Source organism: Papaver somniferum, chromosome 1 (assembly GCF_003573695.1).
Source record: "Papaver somniferum cultivar HN1 chromosome 1, ASM357369v1, whole genome shotgun sequence".
NCBI lineage: Eukaryota > Viridiplantae > Streptophyta > Magnoliopsida > Ranunculales > Papaveraceae > Papaver > Papaver somniferum.
Window position 1 is genome coordinate 170,808,576 of NC_039358.1, and position 23,455 is coordinate 170,832,030.

The window sequence follows — 23,455 nt, forward strand, 5'->3', positions numbered from 1 at the left end:
CTAAAAAGGTATGTCTATAAACTTGAGCAAGATTTGTACTTTTATTTGCTTAGAATACTTATAATAATCTTGCTTATCGTTCATTTCTACCTAACTTGATCTGTGTTTAAGGTTCGGGATGTTTGGACTACATGGTACACATACCAAGTATGCAAAACAGCATTCAAAATCAAAATCCAGGGGTTGAAGTTCGCAAACCCGTATGCATACTTGACGTCGATATCCGGTAAACTTGTTTTGGCCGTAACTTCTTCGTCCGAAGTCGGATTTACCTAATTCTTTTTGAATTCTCTTCCTTATTGAATTCCCTTCAAAATGGAGATGATAATTGTTGAATTTGGATGAGTTAATATTGGTCTTTTTCCTGTCTCTTATTTTTTTAGTGTTTGCTCTGTTTCGTTGCACTTGTTCTATTCTCTTGGACTTAGGCACTGGGATTCTTGGAGAAATCTTATTCTAAGCTATTTGGTGTCTGTTACAAGAGTGATGTTGGTGAATAACAAAGAATGAAGTTCGAGAATGGGTAGTAGTTCACATTGCTATATATTCTTGAGTGTTCACAATCATCTCATGTGAACTATGGTGCATAGTCGTCAATGACTTTGTATGTTCTTCTTTGTTAAGGAAATCTTTTTATACGCTTTTGGTAACCACTCTTGGTATAAATCCGTGCGAAAAATATTGATTCTACCTTCTAAGGGCAAAGATTGTTATTGCAGTATTAATCTTTATGATTTTGTGATACTGCAATTGTTTATGGGATATGTATTGTTTGCATCCGTGAACTTGAAGGTCCCATATGTTGTCAAAAGTAAAGTCGTTCATAAATTGGTATTCGTATTGATGAAAGGACGAATGGACTTTTGACAAATACAAAATTTATACCTATGCAGTCATTTAATTGATGGAAAATAGGGTAAAATCTTTTGTGTGACAAGGATAAAGTCTATTATGTCGTTATGCAAATAGTGATGGAAAAATAGAATATATCCTTGTATGTATTCCACTGTAATGATCATCACTGATCCATATCTTACTAGGGTATCACCCAGGCCTTCGGCCTGGGCTCAACCTCTTGTGTGCCTTCGGCGCGTGGGACTTTATGATTTGGCCCGGCAATCAGCATGTCTGATCATTCTGGCTCGCGACGTCGAAATCCTTTCGTCTGGTGGATTATTTTCTAGATAATGTGCATCCATAAAAATAAAGTTACTATCCTTGAATTGTTTCCTTATAAAAAAGATGCATGTTCCTTCCAAATACCTTGGCCTTCATTAAATAATTGAAGAACAATATAGGTGCACAATGACGTTAAGTAAATGTACGGAATACATGGATTACTTACAAATTGTTGTGGATGGTTTCAAAGTGGGCAAGGTCTGTATCAGATGGATTGGAATGAACTTTATTCAAGTATAGTTTGTACCCTCATTTTAAAATAGTTTCATTTTCACATTGCATTATAACTGGAAGGTAAATAAACTTACGTTCTGCATTGAGTACTTGGCTTTGGGCGTCAAGTTTGGTTTCACGTCATTCTTATCATGCAAGACCAATACCATCCATTCTGGCCAACAATTTTTTTATAGATAGCCTTGCTATATTGCTAATGAGGAACTTATAGTCTGTCAAAGAGTTACTTGTTTCCAAAGATAAAAAGTTAAACAAACTATAAGACAGAAAAAGGAAAATCGAAATGGAAATCATAAATGACGGTAAACAGATACTCGAATTAAGTCAGTTTAGTACTGCAAACACATACTCGAATTAAGTTAGTTTAGTACTGCATGATTTGCAAACATAGAGAGATGAGCAGTAGAGATCAATAAAAGTCCTCATCGAGATTGAAGAGAACGAACAAAAGTGAAGAAAAAAGAGAGACATAAATTTCCATTCAGGCGACAACAGCTATAAATAACTACAGGAAGAGGTTGCAGAATTAACCAAATATAAAGTCCCACCACTGATATGATGGGAAAAAACCACGAAGGTTCAAATGTTACAAACTTTTTAAGCAAATTACCAATTTCCATGTTTGGTACCATTACATTCCGGACAATGGTAAATAACAATTAATACAATCAAGCGAAATTAAATGAGAAAATAAATAACCAATTTGACACCAGGATTAAAAAGGATACTAAACAAACATCCTTTGAGAACATTTGAGAACTACTAAATTAAGGCATTGAATTTAAAATTTAACTATGAATAAATTGTATCTAATTTATTAACAAAATAGAGAAATTTCATGACACGACTCTCACCTACACAATAAGTGAGGAAAAACAAAAGCGCATAAATATAACTGCAATTGCTATCTCTAAATCTCGCATAGACCGATGATGGATTTGTGAATGTGCCAGCCGATGAGTTCTCTAGAATGTGTGCGCCTACCAACATGCAGTGATATTGCAGCAGTATCGACACCCTGTAGCATCTTCAGAAAATAAAAGAAACAGTATTGATCGACCAACATACAGATAGAAAGACACCAAAGCCAAAAATATACATAAACACAAAGAAAATAGAAAACCACTTAGTGTTTTCTTTGTAATTGATACTATTTCCTCCCTCCAATTTTCTTTGATGGATTACAACGAAACAATTTCCGCCATTGGTGTTTTAAGAGAATGATCCGAAGAGGGACACCAATAAATCCATTGCACATGGTAAGATCAAATTAGTAGTGATTGAAAAAAAAAAAAAAAAGAACAACATCAAAATAAAGAAGAGGAAGTTACCAAGTTTAAACAATATATTTACTTTGAACGAAGTGTACAAAAATACTTGGATTATGAAGTTTTGATGTTTGAAGTGGAAAAATTGAAAAAGTATGCTACTCTGGATGAAGAGGAGATCACTGGCCTCCGGGAGGCCACTAAAACACCCAGCGTTACATAGAGAAAGATTAGAAGGGAATCAGAGACTGTCAAGTTATGTACTAAGTCTCTCCAACTACCTGCAACAATGTACAGAAATTTTGGTATCCATACTCTTCTACTCCTTTCCTTAGTTAAACATACATTAAATTTATGCTTACACATAACTGTTTGATATCTCTTTGAAGATCATGCAATAGTTACCGAAATAGTTATTGTGGGAGTTCCATCCATAACCTTGGTCTGCATTTCATAAAAAGTTGGTCAAACAAATGGATCAAAAACATATAACTTACAAAATTTTGCCGGATAAACCATTTACATGAATATTTTCGCTAAATAAATGAGACTAACAACAACTAAACTAAATGCGAACAGGAGGACCATAATCGTTTATAATCATTACCAACATTAGCCAAATCCATGGTTGAAGAAAAATATTCAAAAAATTGTAAGGAAGAAAAATCTCACCTTTGAGACTCCACCAACTTAAGGAAGACCACCATATTTATTTCTTAATTTTTCAACTTAATCAGCATAAAATGGGATTGATGATTACCTGAACATACCGTTCATTATTACAATAAACTTTAGCATCATCATGGAACTTAATCAGCATATTTCTTTCTTCTATTCCGTTGTGGCATTGGTGGATTCCTCACTTTCACTCTCACCTGCAAAATTCACATCAACAAACCAACCTCAGTCTCGGCTAATGATGTCCAAGATGATGCCACAAACCCTCACCTTCTACCTCTCTATATGGGCTATGGATTTTGCGAGACGATTTGTGGTAAAACTTAAGGTAAAGAGAGAAAGAAGCCACAAACCCTCTACTACGTCCATTCAACAATGAAGAAGGCGAAATAATTATTGAGCAGGAAAATATGTAGAGAGTTAAGTTTTTTTTGTTTCCATGAAACTGATTAATTACGGTTTCCACAGTTAGCGGAATAGGATTCGTATCTAACCGCTAAAGATTTGTACGCATGGCATAATTTTGAACAAATTTTAAGCGACAGCTCTCCACGTATTGAAACTGCAAAAACGGAACCACTAATATTTGATTAGGTCGTGACACGTTTTGGTGTTAAAACTTTTTTCCATACCTGAAACTTTTTGACCCATTTTCCGCCAAAAGATCTGATACCCCATATAAAAAACGAACGACAGGATTTGTCTCAAGGACAACTGACGTTGGATGGCCAAAAAGACCACTCTGTTTTAGTTTATTGATGTATTACTGTGAGGCTCCGTAATGTGTCTTATGTCGAGCAAGATACAACTAAGTTGATTACTTTGTGATTAGCTTTGTTGGTTGTTCCGTAAGGTACTTTATGTCGAGCATCTTTGAACTAAATTAATCATCTTGATTGGTTATTTAGTTATTTGCTCCGAAAGTCTTCTTTTGTCGAGCAAAATTTTTGACAATTAAATTGATTACCTTCGTGATTAGTTTGGCTGTTTGTATTCTAATTAGATTAATTATGGGTTCTCTTGTAATTAGTCTAGTTGAGTTTTCGTATATTCCACAAGTTCTTTTGTTGAGTATATGAAGGGCTATACTAACTATGTTCTATTGGTTGATCTAGTCGTATATTCCGTAAGGTTTTCCTTATGTTGAGTATGTGAACGATTAAGTTAGTCATCTCCGTATGTGTAGATGGTGGATTTTCGACAAAGGCTAAAATCGTAAACTCATAATTATACGAAGCTCTGATTCAGCAATCAGACGTGAGTATCGAGACACGGGTCTCTCATCGAATTCTCAACGGATAGTACTTTCTCTCAGAGTACATGTAGATATGAAGTCTCACGACTGGACAACGGCATATCTCATGAATACTGAATACTTTCAGTGATTATTTATATATAGTATCACGAGATGGACGACTCCTACACAGCTTGCTCTGCTAGTATAGAGCGATAACGTCTTCAGGAACAAACAACAAGTTTACCCTGACTATATAAAGGATGTGACTTACCGACAAGCTCATATCGGGATAATTAATGCTCCTAGATAGCTTGCTCTGCTAGTATAGAGCCACAAAGTTAATTATTCCTAATTAAGATTAATTTTGTCGTGACATTCACTACTGAATTCCCAGAATAATCTATTATTGATCCTATTCCACGGTCGAATCCACGACTGGTCCCATGGAATGGCAATAAACAATTGTTCTGATTCTATGATCGAATCCACAGCTTGATCTCATAGAATAGCAATAACTATATTATCTCATTACTCCGATTTCGTGATCGAATCCACAACTGGTCTTATAAATGGTAATAGATAAATCTTAATTACTCCGATTCTATGGTCGAATCTACGATCCCATGGAATGGTAATGCTCATTTTATTATTCTGAATTCGTAGTCGAATCCTCAGCTGATCTTATGAATTAATAATAAACATATTATTGCTCAGTTTTGTGAATTATTCTCCATCGAATTCCATAATTAGTAATAAATAATCAACAACCGGGCGTCTGAGCTACCTCTAAGTAAGCCCCGATTCAAATGGTGAAGGTGTATTCAACGACGATACACTAACAGTCACCGCACGAACGAGTATTTCAAAAATACAACGAAACGATGAACCTATGAAAAATAGAGAAGAAAATAATAAATAATTAAAAATATTGACCAGGGTGCTGGGAGCACGGGCACACGACCGACCGACCGTGTCGTGGTCAATCCCACACCAGTTTTATATTTTTAATGCATTTTTATTATTTTTCATGATTTGATGAAAATTCTCTCATTTATATTTTCCTCGGCTTCATGGTACTTCCATAAATCCATAAAAAATAATATCAAATTAAGAAAAGGAGTGTGGGGCGTGACCATTGGCCAACCGGCCATGCCTTGGTCCCAACCGGCCCAACACCCCACGATTTTTTATTATTTTATTATTATTGTTATTTCTCTAATTTCATGAAAAAACTCCTTGATTTCATGGTATTTTTTCACAAATCATCATATAATAATAAATAAAATAAAGTTATGAAAAACTTGTGGGACCAGGCCACTAGCCGGCCGGCCATGCCCTAGTCGGTCCCACACGCCCTTTGCTTTAGTATTTTATTATATCCTATTTTTCCTTGAATTCATCAAATTCCTTGATTTTATGGTATTTCTCTCAAATTAGGAAAAATTCCCTCAAATCATCAAAAATACCTAAAAATATTAAAAAATTATGAAAAACTCGTGGGGTCGGTCCATAGCGTCCGTCCATGCCTCCATGGTCCCACACGCCCATGTTATTTTATTATGTTAATATTTTGCTTCCATGAACTCATGAAAACTCCTTCAATTCATGGAAACTCCCTAAATTCATCAAATTTCTCAAAATTCATGATTTTTTTCATAAAATCATCATAAAAGGCACCACGGGACTGTGGTCACGACCGGCCGACCACGCCTTGACCACGGCGGTCCCACGCCTCCTCATTCCTTATTTTAGAATTATTTTTCATCATTTCATGGTGTTTTCCTCAGTTTCGTCGAAACCCTAATTTTGGCATATTTTATCGAATGGATGCTCAATTGCACGCCAGAAAATATCAAAATTCGCAAGACTGAGACGCGGACGCCTTGGATACACGAGCACGCTATCTTGACCGACCAAGATTGGCTCTTTGGCTCACGGAAACCGGTCCCATCAATTTTCACAGTTTTGACCTAATTTGAACAATTGCTCGTATTAGGTCCAAAACTCTTCCAAACACTTTGGATTTTCATGAAGCGATCGTCAGGCGGTCACGTGACAACCCAGGCCGGTTTCATGACCCCATGGTCGGTCCCTCGCCTCGTCGTAATTAATTAGGTTTTCTCACCTAAGGCTCGGAAGAGTATTTTGAATAAATGATTAAGCCAGCATTTAATCATTCTTCCACCATCGTCAACTCTTCAGGAGTTCTTCGTATTTGCTCACGTGAGCATATGGACACTACATGGTTGATCCACGGTCCCGTGTAGTCGCTCCCTCCTTCGTCCCATGGTTAAACTTCTGACTAACCATGAATTGATCATCAATTGATCAAATTAGGGTTTCTGAATCCAAGGATTATCATTCTAGATTCCAACCTTAATAACTTTACGACGGCCTCATGGTCATTAATTTTATTAATTATGCTCGGTTCTACATTTGGTACGCTGCCAATAAGCCATCCGATGAGCAACACATGCTCAGACGATCAAATATTCAACAATTCATCACATGAGCAACACTTGCTCAGATGATAAATATTTGCTCAAACCAAGGAATATTGGTTCAACAATCAATATTCAACGATCCATCGAATGAGCAATACTTGCTCACTTAATCGTAAGAACTATACCTCTGTCTCATGACATGTTCAACTCATGAGTTTCAGAACATCATGTTCAACTCAGTAACCACATGGACTCATCGTCCCATCAAACCACGAAGTCATCAATTGACTAACATACCACGAGACGTCAATCGTGTCACTTGGGGGGATATCACTTAGGGTTTCGGTCTGGCGGTCTACGACACGTGTGTTCAAACACACGATGGAATATGAGCAAGTCGGGCAATCAATTGAAGGAATTCATGAGGTAGTGGGTGGAAAATCGACCAAGTCTTCACAGGTTGAGCAACTGGTTTCAAACACGATCTCCACTTCCCCACTCCTTGATTCCATCAACTGTCAAACTTCATGGAATCATGGTGTTTAAAATTCCAGCAATATAAATAAGTCTCTGAATCATGATTGAATCATCGACATCATCAGTATCATCAATCTCACGTCAAAATGACAACACGAGATCATCAACTCATCAATTGAGCAACTACTCTCAATTGAGAAATTTTAATCACTCAGAGCTTATCGTATTCAGAATTCCCACACCCACAATCTTTGATTACCATTGATTCCACACATTTCTCAACTTCCCTCCTACAGATCAACCCATCCTCTCTTGTGACCGAATTTACTCTGGAACGGTCATTGTCTTGATTTAGGCCGGAGTACTACAGATTGATCTCTCGAATCTAAAGCACCCCCTTTGCAGCGGTGCATCTGTGTGAGGTTTAACATTTCGCTCGGTTCGAGGAGTCTTCTCCGTAAGGTCGTCTCCTCAATTCCTTAAAAACCATCAAATCGTTTTTCCCCATCTACAGATTGGCGACCACAGTGGGATATCATTCTCTCGGTTGAAATCTAACAATCTCACAAGATGGTTGGTCTCAGGACTAATTCAACTAATTCAGATCAGAATATTTCAAACGGCAACATTCCTCATGTTACACCTGGCGGCATGGAAGGCAGAGGGATCCCGACTTTGGCAGAGTTGGCTCAAATCGTAGAGGTTCATACCAGGAACATGAACCTGAAGAAGGAGACGATAAACCACATCCTCGACTTTCTCATCAGATTAACGTCCGAGTTAGGAGGTATCTCCGCCTCAACACCGGGGACTGAAGCGTCATCTGACCCTCAAATCAACAGCTTCACCACATACGAGAAGCTGGTGGAACAAGAGGCCACACATTTGATTGAAAATCTATGTGAACTCCTGCACTTCTCCAGGGATCAGCGCACAGACACATATTCAGCACTCAACCAGATATCATCCAGCGTGCAAATAACGCCACCAACACCATCAGTTGAAGAAGTCTCCCTAGTGCCTGGGCATTCGATCGACAACATCTCTTTTGGAGAAGAAGATCGCATGACGGATGAAGGACACAACCGAGCATTGTATGTCACTGGTTTCATCAAAGGCACCGAATTTGGAAGAGCTCTTGTTGACACTGGTGCTTCCACCAACATTGTCACTATGAAGACTCTCGGGATGGCCAGATTCCCACAAGTTAAAATCGTTCTCTATCCCATCCTAATGACAGGATTTGAAGGAAGTCAAAGCCATACATATGGATATGCATACATAGATTTGAGGGTGGGGCCGATTCGATCGAAAGCAAAGTTTCATGTGATCGAGCAAGAACTTGACTACCACATAATACTGGGACGCCCATGGCTCCATGATAACAAGGTGGTTCCTTCAACATACCATCAATGCATGAAGGCCCTGCTCGACAACAAGATCGTTCGCATTCCGGCTTCATCATCTCCTTATGCTCCCGTCTATGATACTGAGTTCCTTGAATCTCAAAAAGGCGTCCCGGAACCTCCAGGATTTCGCAGTACTCCACTTCCAAGCTGGACTATCGAGAAGGCTGATAACGATCCGTCATCCTCAGCTGCTAAAATGATCAAGTCACCTACAAATACTACACCGACTAAACGCCATAATGATCAAGTCTCAACTCCAGGGACAAACTTCACGACCGATCGAGACGTAGAAGGGAGAGTCATTTATCGCCGACGGAAAGATTAGCAATTAATCGGGAGAACGATGAAAAGTCTCCCCACCATGAAGAATCGTGTCAGAGTGAGCTATCACTTGAAGAAGTCCAAGATGCCCCACGACAACTACAGGACGGCACTGACTCTACCACTGACGATCTTGAAACAATCAACATTGGGACTGAAGACGATCCAAGGCCAATCCTGATCAGTTCAGCGCTATCACCAGAGCGGACCGAGCTGGTAAAATTATTGAAAGAATATCAAGATGTGACGTACGAAGAAATGCCGGGTCTGGATGACAAACTCGTCACCCATCACCTGCACATCGTCCCTGGTTCCAAAGCTGTCAAACAACCGCCCAGACAATTTAGACACGAAGTCGAGGAGCAAATCAAGGTCGAAATCCAGAAACTGTTGGCAGCAGGGTTCATCAAGCCTATTCTTCATCCAACGTGGCTAGCAAATGTGGTACCTGTTAAGAAGAAAAATGGTCAAATCAGATGTTGTGTCGACTTCAGGAACTTGAATAAATGTTGTCCAAAGGATGATTTTCCTCTACCCAACATTGACATGCTCGTCGATGCAACCAGTGGTCACGGTATGTTCTCATTCATGGACGGCTATAGTGGGTACAACCAGATCAAGATGTATGAACATGACGCCAACAAGACTGCGTTCCGTACTCCCATTGGGAATTTTCACTACACTGTGATGCCCTTTGGATTAAAGAATGCTGGTGCCACCTATCAACGAGCCATGACTGCCATATTCCACGACATGATGCACAAGCAAGTAGAAGACTATGTTGATGATGTGGTGGTAAAATCGAAGACTCGAGCATCTCATCTCGAAGTTCTAAGGCAGGTGTTTGAAAGGTGCAGAGATACAAATTAAAAATGAATCCTTTAAAGTGCGCATTCGGAGTTTCTTCCGGAAAATTCTTAGGATTCCTGGTCACGGCTGAAGGGATCAAAGTCGACCCAGACAAGGCAAAAGCTATTACCACCATGCCTCCTCCACGTACCGTGAAGGAACTACAGAGCTTTATGGGCAAGGTAAATTATATTCGACGCTTCATTCCTGGATTAGCTCAACTCATTGCTTCGTTCACACCTCTGCTGAAGAAAGGAGCAAGCTTCACCTGGACAGCTGTTCAACAAGAAGCTTTCCATAAAATACAACAGATATTATTGTCACCGGCCGTCATGAGGTCTCCAGTGCAGGGACGCTCTGATTCTTTACACAGCCTCCAGTGACGTCGCCATCGGCGCACTCCTCGCTCAGGAAGACGACGAAGGCGTCGAACGACCGATTTACTACTTCAGCCGCACAATGAGAGATGCTCAACTCCGATATCCAAAGGCCGAAAGGGCATGCCTGGCATTGGTACATGCAATCCAGAAGTTCAGACATTACTTACTATCTAACAGGGTCGTACTCATCTCCAAAGCTGATCCCATAAAGTTCTTGCTATCAAAGCCAGCCTTGATAGGAGACCAGCGAAGTGGCTACTCCAGATGTCAGAATTTGACATAGCTTGCACGCCACCTAAAGCCATCAAAGGTCAAGCGGTCGCAGACTTGCTCGCTCTTTTCCAGGGGAAGACACAACAACACTACATGAAGAAGTGCCGGCGAATTCCCAGACATCTTGGTCATCAGGAAAAACATGGCTTCTATACTTTGATGGATCTGCCACCCCTAGTAGTGACACCGGAGGAGCGGGCGTTGCTGGTGTCTCCATCTGGTGAAGTTTTCTCACATTCGTTCAAGTTGGATTTCCACTGCACCAACAACTCAGCGGAATATGAAGCCTTCCTATTAGGATTATCTTGGCCAAGCAAGCAGGAGCAAACACACCTCGAGATAAGGGGAGATTCAAAATTATTGGTCAACCAGATGAATGGAACATATTCTCTCAAAAAATCACACTTGCTCCATTCAGAACCGAAGCTCAGCGACTGTTGACCTATTTTGCTGACGCAACGATCGTCCATACTGGACGGACTAACAATAGGCATGCTGATTGCCTAGCAACTCTCGCCTCCAAGCTGCAATTCGAAGGAGCACAGAAAACGATCACTGTACAGGCGTACAGTATCTTCGACTTGGCTCACTCAGATCGAAGACATTCCAGCGAACGATTGGCGAGCACCCATCATTCATGAATTGAGCCTCTATTTCAGAAGGCCAAGTCAGCCTCAAGGAATTGAAGAACTACTTCTTGCTTCATGGAGGGCTATACTATCGAAACCCTGATGGATCTCTATCACGATGTCTTGGGAGCGACGAAGGAAGAGAAGAACTCAAGCGCATACATGAGGAAGTCTGTGGGCAAACGTTAGTGGTAACACTTTACAGAAAGCTTCAAAGAATGGGGTACTACTGGCCATCCATGGAGACTCAGTCAAGAGCTTTACAAGGATCTTGTCCTGATTGCCAAACACCTCCTCATCACTTGGAGGTTTTGACGGTCCACCACACTGGGGACTGGAGGGAGCCTTACATCAAATACCTCCGGGACAACGAACTACCACTGGAAAAGAAGCAAGCAGTCAAACTCATTCAGAAAGCTAAGAGATTCGTCTATCTCGATGGGATTATACCGCAAAAGCTTTGGTGGAAATTTACTGAGGTGCTTAGCCGAACATGAAATCCCTACAATCCTGAAGGAAGTACATGATGGAGAACATCAAGGAAAGAGGAAACTATTTCTTCAAATTCATGAGAAATTATTGGCCAACCATGGAAGATGATGCAGCCGCACACGTTCAGAGGTGTCACCAATGCCAAACCCATGGTAATCTCATCCACACTCCTTGTCTCCCGTTGAATTCTGTGAATAGTCGTGGCCTTTCTACAGCTGGGGACTAGATATCATTGGGAAGATCAATCCAGCATCTTCAAAACAACATGAATACATCATCACTGCGACAGAGTACTTCACCAAGTGGGTCGAAGCTATTCCTCTTCGAAGCACCACTGGAGTTACGATTGCCGCCTTCATCAAAGAGCACATAATATGCAGATTCGGAGTTCCTAAGCATATCATCACAGATAACGGAACTTTTTGCCAATCAAGATGTTGAGAAGCTGCTCAATAAATATGGGATCAAACAAATCTTCTCCACGCCTTACTATCCACAAGGAAATGGTCAAGCAGAAAGTACCAACAAGACTTTGGTCAGGATTATCAGTCGGACGATTCATGACAATCCTCGATCATGGCATGAGCAATTACCCATGGCTCTATGGGCTTACAGAACTGCACCAAGGAGCTCGATCGGTACTTCGCCATATTCCCTTGTCTATGGAGCCGACGCCATACTTCCAGCAGAAATCAAAGTTCCCTCAGCCAGGATTGCAGCATCCAGTGGTGTACAATGGGATGAGGCCGAAATCTCCAGATCAAGAATCGCTGAGCTAGATATGCTGGAATCAAGGAGAACCAAGGTGGAAAAATATGTGGAAGCTTACAAACAGAGGATCTCCAGAGCCTACAACAAAATGGTAAGACCTCGAACATTTCAAGTAGGAGATTTGGTATTAAAGACGGCAAAGCACATTCAACAAGACATGTCGCTCCTAAGTTTCTCCTAAATGGGAAGGGCCATATGTTGTTATCAAAGCAGTGTCTAGCGGATACTACAAAATTTTAGCAATCAATGGAGGAAAGGAAGGAAACATCATCAATGGCAAATGGCTCAAAGCTTATTATGCCTGATCCATGAAAAACTACCTCTTCATCATTTCAAGCATTTTCAAAAATGTAATTTCATTCCTCCAAAGAGCATGCGAATGCTCCTTTGTTCATTAAACATTTCATAAATGAGCAAAATTCGTTCATACCATGATCAACTGTTTCACCTAACTAGAAACTCAGATTTACTCAAAAAACAACAACCACAAATGCTCACTCAGAGCAAACCATCCAGCAACGGATAATCCCTGTAAGAAGCCTCGTCAAGCTTCTTCTGAAAAATCTTGGTCTTTGCCTTCAAGTCTTCGACCGCTTTCTCAACCCTTGCTGACTCCAGAGCCAGTGTCCTCTCCTCATCCAGTAAAGCTGCATTCATGGAAATTGCATCAGCAGCCTCTGCTGCCTTATGAACCTTGATTATCTCAAGACGACGACGGAGCCATCTTACATTGAATCGAAATATCTCACAATTCGAGATCATTTCATCCCATTGGTGCAGTTCATGGTTTTTGACGTCTCGCAAGTGCATCTGATTCATTTCCTCGATGATCGGCAATAGCCCCGCTACCGTGGTTAAAAGGGTTGGAAGAAAACCTTTCCACTTCTGTGGTAGCAATGTGACCATACTTCTTCCAGATCTTGGTGTACAGAGACGCATGACATTTGGGAATCACGAATCCGCCGACCATTTCATTGTCTGGGAAGGTATTAATCAATGGGGCTTCGAATAAAAGTCCAGCGGTTGGGTATTCACGAGCATGGACACCGTCTCCGGTCTCCACGGATCCTACAAAATCTTCACATGCCTGATTACTGCTTTCCTCAACCTCAACCACGGTCACGGACTTTCCGCTCTTTCTTCGTCTAGCATCGACGGCGACACGGACATCCGCCTATGATGAGTGTTAATCCCGGGACTCAGTACAATCTCAAGAGTCATAGGTTTACCTACAGACGATCCAGCTTTAGAACGAGCCGATCCATACCGGGCAGGAGCTCTAACAGTCCGCTTAGGCCTTGCATTATGAGGAGTAACATTCTTCTTACAGTCCTACGACAAATCATTCTCTTGTAATCAACAATCTCGATTGAACAGAGACAAGAAAGGAGAAGAAGAAGAAGTGTACAACTTACTGAGATAGACGTTGCTATTTCACGCTTCGACTGAAGATCATCTTGAGAAGAAATGCTATTGCTCGACATGACGGCAAGAGGGTAGGATCAAAACTTCTCTGCACGATGAAACTGACTCAGGAAGAAGAAATATTTGCGTGGATCATAGATTTGGAGTCTTGAAGATATATATATCAGGCGATAGTCATATAGTCAACTCAGTTACGAGTTTCACTGAAACCCTAGGCTTCAAAGATCGATACCGAAGACGCGGAGGAAAATAACACACTGGGGACTGAACATCACGGGTCAAAGGATAGGCCACGCGCCTTGTACACGTCATGAATTCTCAGCCGTGTGTTATGTTACTTCTCATGAAAATCGACAAGTCATGATGAATTTGGATATATGGACATTGGTCCATGTCATGGATTAGAAGAAATCGACGTTAACAAAATGTTCATCATTCAGAAGAAAAGTCTAATTGAAGTAAAGTCGTTTAAACAGTCAAAAGAAAGATATCCACTATGAAGACTAAAAAGGGAATGCTCTAACGTCTAAAGAAGATGGAAGTAAAACTACTCGTCGGACTCATCCGAATTGTCAGCTTCATCGTCACTGTCCTTCTCGGAATCATCTTCTTCAGAGTCACTGTCAGGATCATTGGTGAAGTCCGGTGGACGGAAGATAACATCATCATCTGAATCCGAGTTATCTTCTGCTGCAGCTTCAGCTTCAATTTTCTTCATCGTCCTCTGATGCTCTCTTTCATATCGATCAGGCTTAATGTAACGCTCGGATGGTTCCCATGTGATCTCTCCTTCAGAAGCATCAGCAGAATCAGAAGGCACCCCATCCAAGAATTGACGCTTCTCCTCAACCCTCTGTCTCTTACGCCGGGTGCGATCTTTTTCACGTTGACGGGCATCCTCCTTTTTGTCTTCATCTTTTCTTTTCGAGTTCAGCAAAAGAGACTCTTCGCTCACCCAAGGAACATTAGGCTTCGCCCCTTCCTGGGTAACCCTAGCCTTTGATTTCGCTACAGGAGCGTCGGAATCCTCATCAGAAGAGCCAGAGGAAGAAGAGGAATACCAGTAATCGTAATTGCTGTTATTGTTGGTCGACATTTTCTGGAACCGGAAGATCAAAGATTACTACTATGTAAACAAACCAACATCAGCAAAAAATGGTAACTCTTAACTCTTACCTTTTATACTTCCACTAACAATAGTGATAGTAATGCTAGAGTTAACACCTCAAAATCGTTCGTCTCTTCGAAAACTGCAAAAAACGAACGAAACTTTATTTAATTTCGAAACTGATTTTTCATGAAATCACGGACACAATTTTCATAATGTGAACATTCACACAACTGACCTATGAAGTTATAACAATAAATATTCATCATAAATATATTGTCTATCTTCGAAGGTTCCTCAAAACCCACGTTTTGATTTTTCGAAAAAACAGCAATTAATGCAACTTGCATACATAAATTCTCAAGGATTTTATCTAATGAAAAAAACTCATGCAAATAAAATATATCATCATATTTTGCACAATATATGTCACGGCTGCATATATATATATAAAAAAAACTATTTTTCCTTCGTATCGTCATTATTTGTCTTTAAAACGAAGGTTTATTTCAAAAATATTGTGAAAGCTCACATCTCATACATATGATAAAGTTTTGTATTTACATGAAAGCTCATAAGCAAAATTTTATCACTGGACACAAGTTCATCATACATATTTTCCTTCGTGTCATCGTTATTTGTCTTTAAAACGAAGGATTATTCCGATTTCATGAAAATTCACTTCTTTTATGATAAACCTTGGTACACATGAAAGCTCATAAACTAAGTTTTATCACTGACCTAGGTTCATATATAAAAAAAAATCTCTCCTAAATCAGGGATTATAGTTAGTTTCAAAACTAACGATCGAACGAACATACGTTTTCAAAAACGAGGGTTTTTCATAAAACTCACACTAATATACACATGTATATAACTTCATCATGATCAAAACATGAACAACTCATGAAGGTCACAACATCAGCAAACATAAAAAAAAAAAAAACGCACCTGGTGGCGGAATCGGCCGGCGGCAACGGCGGCGGCAGGGGTGGCGGCGCGGCGGAATTTCTTGCTGGCGTGAAGGTGGAGATGAGGAGAGTGGTCTGGGGAAAAAAAAAAAAAGGATTAATCCCTTTTATATCAATTTTATTTCCAAAACCTAATTTTCTAAGGATTTCCTTATTGGGCCCGACCCGCGAATCCTAACCGACCACGGACTCGTCGTCCAAACCAGCGGTTCAACACCAATTTATGCTCATCAAACGACGCTCCAATCATGATATTGAAGCCTTCATCAAGTCATGGTTTGCTCATGTTCTCTAAATCCGGTAACGTCTCAACTTACGACTAAGTTCAATTACTGGTATTATTATTTATGGCCGGAAAATCACCATTTAATGATGACTGAGGAACACAACTTTCCTCAGTAAGCAGGGGACTTAATGTAGATGGTGGATTTTCGAAAAAGGCTAAAATCGTAAACTCATAATTATACGAAGCTCTGATTCAGCAATCAGACATGAGTATCGAGACACGGGTTTCTCATCGAATTCTCAACGGAGAGTACTTTCTCTCAGAGTACATGTAGATATGTAATCTCACAACTGGACAACGGCATATCTCATGAATACTGAATACTTTCAGTGATTATTTCTATATAGTATCACGAGATGGAAAACTCTTAGACAGCTTGCTCTACTAGTATAGAGCGATAACGCCTTCAGGAACAAACAACAAGTTTACCCTGACTATATAAAGGATATGACTTACCGACAAGCTCATATCGGGATAATTAATGCTCCTAGATAGCTTGCTCTGCTAGTATAGATCCACAAAGTCAATTATTCACTATTCCAGAAGGGGCTATAAATGACGATTGAAGTCTGTTATATAACATGATCTATCACGGTTTTGCTGGGAATCAAGTACGCAGTATCTTGCTGGGATCAGAGGCGTAAGAGTACAATTGTACCTTGAATTAGTGGGAGACTGATTGGGGTTCAACTATAGTCCAGTCCGAAGTTAGCTTGGAGTAGGATAGTGTCTGTAGCGGCTTAATATAGTGTGTATTCAATCCGGACTAGGTCCCTGGGTTTTTCTGCATTTGCGGTTTCCTCGTTAACAAAATTTTGGCGTCTGTGTTATTTCTATTTCCGCATTATATTTTTTTATATAATTGAAATAATACATGTTGTGCGTTTGAATCAATCAATTAGAAATCCGACCTTTGGTTGTTGATTGATATTGATTGATCCTTGGATATTGGTCTTTGGTACCGTCCAAGTTATTCCTTGTGTTTGATTAGGACTCGCTGATTTCTATTAGCTTGAGTGAATAAAAACAAGGGATAGATATTAACTCCTTGATATACTTTTACCTAGATTGATTCTGACTGTCTAATTGATTCTCTAGCAAAGTACTTCGGACTTAGTCCATACAGATTGCTAAGCGAAATATTGGGTGGTGTTGTTAGACCCCCGCCTTTTCAAGTCCAAAGTCTATTTGGAAGATGATTTTGCAGTATTAATTTTTATGGTTTTACATATTGCAACTTGTTATGGGATATGTGTGTTTGCGTCCGTCAACTGTGATTGTCCCATATTTGCTCAAAAGTTAAGTCTACCATATGTCTTTATTGATAAAAGATAGAATGAACTTTTGACAACAAAAGTTAAGCCTATTATGTCTATATGCAAATATTGACGGAAGATAGGATGAACTTTTGTCTATAAAGATTAAATCTATTACATGTCTCTGTGCAAATATTGATGCAAAATATAATGAATCTTTAAATATTCCGCAGTATTGGTCTTTCCCTGATCCACATCTTTGTGTAAGTACTGTGTGGCTCCATAAGTTCTCTTATGTGAGAATTTCCGATTAAATTAATCTTGGGTTCTCTTGTGGTTAATTTAATTGATTATTTTGGATATAAATTCATGTTTCATGTTATTTGTTAATGTCCAAAGAAATCCTTCTTTTCTTGTGAAAGTAAGGTAGCTCTTGTTGTTCTTTCGGGAATGAAATTTTAAGGGAGAGAATTCTTAATTAAACTTGTGCTTAATTGCCAAATCTTTGTGGGGAGTGCGGTTGTGGAATATCGTAGAAGTTTTCTTATATCTTTATAAACTCCTTGATGAATACACTAGTTTCGGCTATATGAAATCATCGAAACAAAGTTGATATGTTCTCTTTTGGTCATGAAGTATCTCTATGAAAATTTCATTAGGATCCCACTAGTTTTCGTATCTTTGCCAATTTATATTGACAAAAAGGGGGAGAACTAATGTGCAGCTTCGCATGTTATTTTTTCAATATAATACGAATAGAAAGATATGTTAGGAATGGAAACAAGTCGATTCAGTATTACTAACCTCAAGTTGAAGGATGATGTCTTCGTTGCAGTCGTTACTTTTTCTCATTCTTCAGGTCTTCGGAGAAATACTTGTACGTCTCAACATTCCTAGACTTTATAGTTTAGCCTAGACGAAGTTGACTCTAGTATTTAATCAAGCGACTATAGATGAGTTTTGATACAAAAATATGACAACCAAACTTGACATACCAACGCTTGGTGGGTTCCACCGAGCTATTCTCTAACAACCACCTATCAAGAACGATCTTCAAAAGATCAATTAAGATCAGTATTCAGATATCTATCTTGAGAAATCACAAAGTCTAAGACGATTTTTTTTTTGCAATTTCTATCGATTTCGTTCTTGATACGAGATACCGAAAACCTCGAAGATCAAGAAGAACAAGATCATGATACACAAACTATCAGGTAATAGATAGTTGGACCTGGGTTCACGAATCCATAAGTGAAGTTTTTAAGTCATAACCTGATTATGTTTCTCAGGGGAAACCTAAGTCGATAGAGGACGACTCTAGCAAGCAACTAGTACACAAAAGTGTCAGGGGTTAAGAAATCTCGTTGCATGAGTCTCTCCATTTATAGATTTTCAATACTTCATGTAGCTTTGATTGCAAGCTAAAATAACTTGATATTCAAGCAAAGAATTTCTCAGTTTAGATGAAATTATTATTAGAAATTTATCTTAGCATGTGAGAAGTTCGCCTTGAAATTACACAGAAGAATATATACTATGGTCCAGGACTCCAGGGTCCTGGAACAATGACAGTCTGTATTGGAAAATATGCCTAATAAACTTTCAAGCATAAATCATGTTCATTAACACTCAAGACTTCAACCATAATTCACAAGCACTGAGTGATTTAGTGAACAAAGTTGTCTTAGAAGTGCTTCAGAGAGTTGTAGTAAGGCCAAACATATTTGAATATAGTTTATGAGCATCTTCTTAGTTTTATACCGGATAGGTATGTGTAAGGGTAAGCATACCTATGGACCAGTCCTTGATCTCGAATTATTGGGGTACGCGTACCGCATATGTGTACCCTTAGCCATTCACGAACTCCAATCCTAGGGATACGCGTACTGGGTATATATATCCCCCTCTCATTCACAAACTCATAACCTTAAGGTACACGTTCTAAGTATACGTATCCATCCTATTCTAGAACTTAGATCACTAGGGTACGCACATTGGGTATGTGTGCTTACCCTGTGTCCAGAATACTCAAGTTAAAGTATTTATAGTGGATAATTAATCTACTCAAGTTGTTATGCTAATACGTACTATTTTTACGTTCCTTAAAGTCTAATTGTACCAAAAATTGGAAGCAATGCTACGGTGATATGTTCACCCTCTTAGTCTTTACTTGTCTCTTTTGCATAATAGGTATAAACCTACATCTTGCAATTCACTCCCCCTTACATAATGCTCCGAGATGACATATGTTATAGTAGAATACTACCGTAATTCTCCCCCTTTTTGTCAACAAAATTGGTAAAGGAGAAAAACAAGAGATTATAATGAATTTAAAAATATATATATATATGTCAAGACTAGAGATAATATACCAGCTTTGATTTAGAAGATTTCACCAAGTAAGCTCAGCGTCTTCATCAATGAGATATATAGGTACAAGCATCTCCTATAATTTCATAGCCGCACTCCCCACAAAGATATGACAATAGCTGAATTACTCGTATGGTTGATTCGTTCTCACCTATATTCCAGTCCGAAATTTGACAGTAGGCTTGGATTTGTAATGACTTAACACAGCATTGTGTTCAAGTTCTGGACGAGGTCTCGGGGTCTTTCTGCTCACTAATTGCAGTTTTCCTCGTTAACAAAATTTCTAGTATCTTTTATTATTTCTTTTTCCAATTATATTGTTTATCTTTATGATAAAAATATCACTAGTAATATGTTAAACAACCTAGGCAGTTTTCAAGCCTAAAAGACTCTACTGAATTTGCATGATTTATTCTTAAGAATTCGTATCTTGAAATATAGATTACAAGAATTGTTCTTGTCGGAATTCGGTTCGGATACATTTCGGGTACATATTAGGTTGATTCTTCGATATTGATTTTTCATATCGTCTAAGTAAAACTTGTGTACATATCAGGTACATGATATCATCTGTTTGATCTGTATTACTTATCGTGACAAGTTTACCCCTAATCAAAATTTGGTGGTGTACTTGGCACCGATCAACTTTTCACTAATATACAGTCTACTTATCAAAACTATAACATATATTGTTAACCAAGAGCATTATGAAGGAAGGGACACCGTGATTCTTTTGGCACATTTATGCAAGTTAGACGAATTTTGATAATCCTTTACTATATTTTTGCATAAAATTTTCGCAGTCCGCAAAAATACTCAAAATGTTCTATTTAACGGACTAAGCTTCTGGGCTTGGTGGGCTAATCTGATGGGCTTAATGGGCTCAAGTGATAAATTTTACTTGCGCTAAGAAAAGAACGATTTTTTGGGGACCATGATTTTTTTGGGGTACCATGATTTTATTTTGGGTAAAGACATTAGAAGTAAATCTAGGTCACCCCTTATCTAGATATTTATATTAATACCTAAATTACCCTCTTGATTAATTTTGGGTGATGATTAGTTAGTGTTAATAATAGTTAATGTAATGGATTAGTGAGATGATTAAGTTAAAGATAATTAGTGAGATTAAAAAATCCGATGATTTTTTTTTAAAGAAGTAGAATTATTGAGAGAGTAAAGTTAGAGAAGATGAAGAAGGAAAACATGAAAAAGCGATGGATTTTACCAACCACAACCGGAGGAAGGGTATTTGGGTACCCAGGTATGCTTCAAACTTAGATAATGTTGGTTGAATTGCTCCAAACTTTCAAAAAAAATGAAATTTTTTATGTAGATTTGGGCTAATTCGGTTACCATATGTCAAGAACATGTAACTGAACACACCTGAAAGTGTAGTTCGGTTACGTTTTCCAAACACGCAGGTTACCGAACTCGCTCGTTAATGGAGGTTTTGGTCGTACAGTGTAATGTTCGGTTACCTAGGATAAAATGGTAGGTAACCGAACTTTGAACTTAACAATTTATTTGGGTACATATTGTGTGTTCGGTTAGTTCGAAAACTTCAACGCAACCAAGTTCCCAACCGAACTGCAGGTTAATAGTAACCTAGTGTTAGAAGTTCGGTTGGTTCGCAAACTTCAACATATTTTGCGAATCAACCGAACTGGGCTTATATATGCATATATGCAATTAGGAAAACGTTCGGTTACTACGAAATTTATTTCTTGGCGAATTAGGTAGAGTTCGGTTACGAAGTTTCAAAGGTAGAGTTCGGTTACAAAGAAAACTTAACATTTTTGCGAACGAACCGAACTTGTGGACTTCTCATTATTTTCGTAAACTAAAGTCCAGTGATATCCTTATTTTGCGAAGGAACCGAATTTATGGACTTGTGTTGTTCTAATACAAGGAGTTCGGTTAAAAGTATTTTTTTGCGAATCAACCGAACTCTGAGTTCGGTTAAGAAAAAATTAATTCGTGATAACCGAACTTTTCTCTGAAAAAAAACTCTCCATTAAACATCTCTGCAACTTCCATTTTATACTCATTTTAATGATTACTTCTCATTTATTCAACCAAAAATGAATGACAAGTAATGGGTTTGTGAGGATATTTTTGTTAATATTTTAAATTAAGTTATATATATATATAGTGGTGGTGGTGGTTGGTGGTGGTGGTAATCGGAGGTGGTGGTGGTAATCGGTGGTTGGTGGTGGTGATAATCGGAGGTGGTGGTGGTGGTAATCGGCGGTGGTGGGCGGTGGTGGTGGTGGTGGTAATCGGTGGTTGATGGTGGTGATAATCGGAGGTGGTGGTGGTGGTAATCGGTGATGGTGGGAGGAGGTGGTTATATATATATATATATATATGTGTGGTTATTGGGTTGGTTTTAAATTAAATTAGGTTAAGGATAGGTTAGTCATTTCGATGCTTTAAGACACCCCTTGTAACTATAGGGAAGGTGGCCTAATAAAATCATAATCCCCTCAAAAAAACCATGATTTCTAAAAAAATCGTTCTTTTTTTTAATCAACCTGTACTTCCACCCTTGTCATCTAAAATAATTTTCAGATTGAGAGGAACAATCTAAAGTTAGTAATATATATTTGGAGTCTTTTTGATCCACTTCTAATAGTTTTTTTTATTATTTTAATAGCTCATTAAAAATTTAGAAAATATAAACGACTGTGTTGTAATATTCGGTAATACATTGCTGGACCAAGTAAAGAGAGATGTTGCCTAGCACCTTATTCGTGAATGACAAGCATTTATGAACTTTATCAATTCAAAAATACTCCCTCCGTTTCGATTTACTTGACGCTGTAGAATTTTTCACAGATATTAAGAGATATCAGAGAGAGTAAAATTTTTCCAATAATGTCCATATTAATTCCTAATTAAAAAATTAAATAACCTAGTTTTGTGTTTCTAAAATATAGGGAAAGTTATCAATCCCATAGTTATGTACTTGGGATGTACAAGATTGAGTATATATCCTCCATGGGGTATATTTAAAAATTATAGAGTAATTGTTTTTGTGTTGATTACCATGAGAATTAATTTTCTGGAGTGATTCCAAAGCAGGGATTGACTAGTGAAAATTAGAAGAAAAAAAAAACTAAAACTATCATCTAATTTGAAACACAAAGAAAACCCTAAAAAAGGAAGTAAAATGGAACGGAGAGAGTAATAAACAAATTTGGTTCCCAAACTCCACAAAAATCCGACTCTCATAAGATAATGAGTGTTTGTGCATTAGTTGAGACACACATCATAAAGGGCTATAAGATCTCTAGCTATATATAGCTGCTAGCTAGTAGCCTAGCTAGCCACAATGCCAGTAACAAAATTAACTCAATTGGTTTTCTCATCTTGAGTTAGTTTGTTCCCGATCC

At 38.7% G+C, this 23,455-nt stretch overlaps 1 protein-coding gene across 1 annotated transcript in view; it reads left to right on the forward strand.

Moving 5' to 3' along the window:
- Positions 1-23,455, forward strand: part of LOC113353994 (MLO-like protein 2) — a 52,061-nt gene that overhangs the window by 25,253 nt on the left and 3,353 nt on the right. The gene's annotated exons all lie outside the window — the stretch shown is intronic.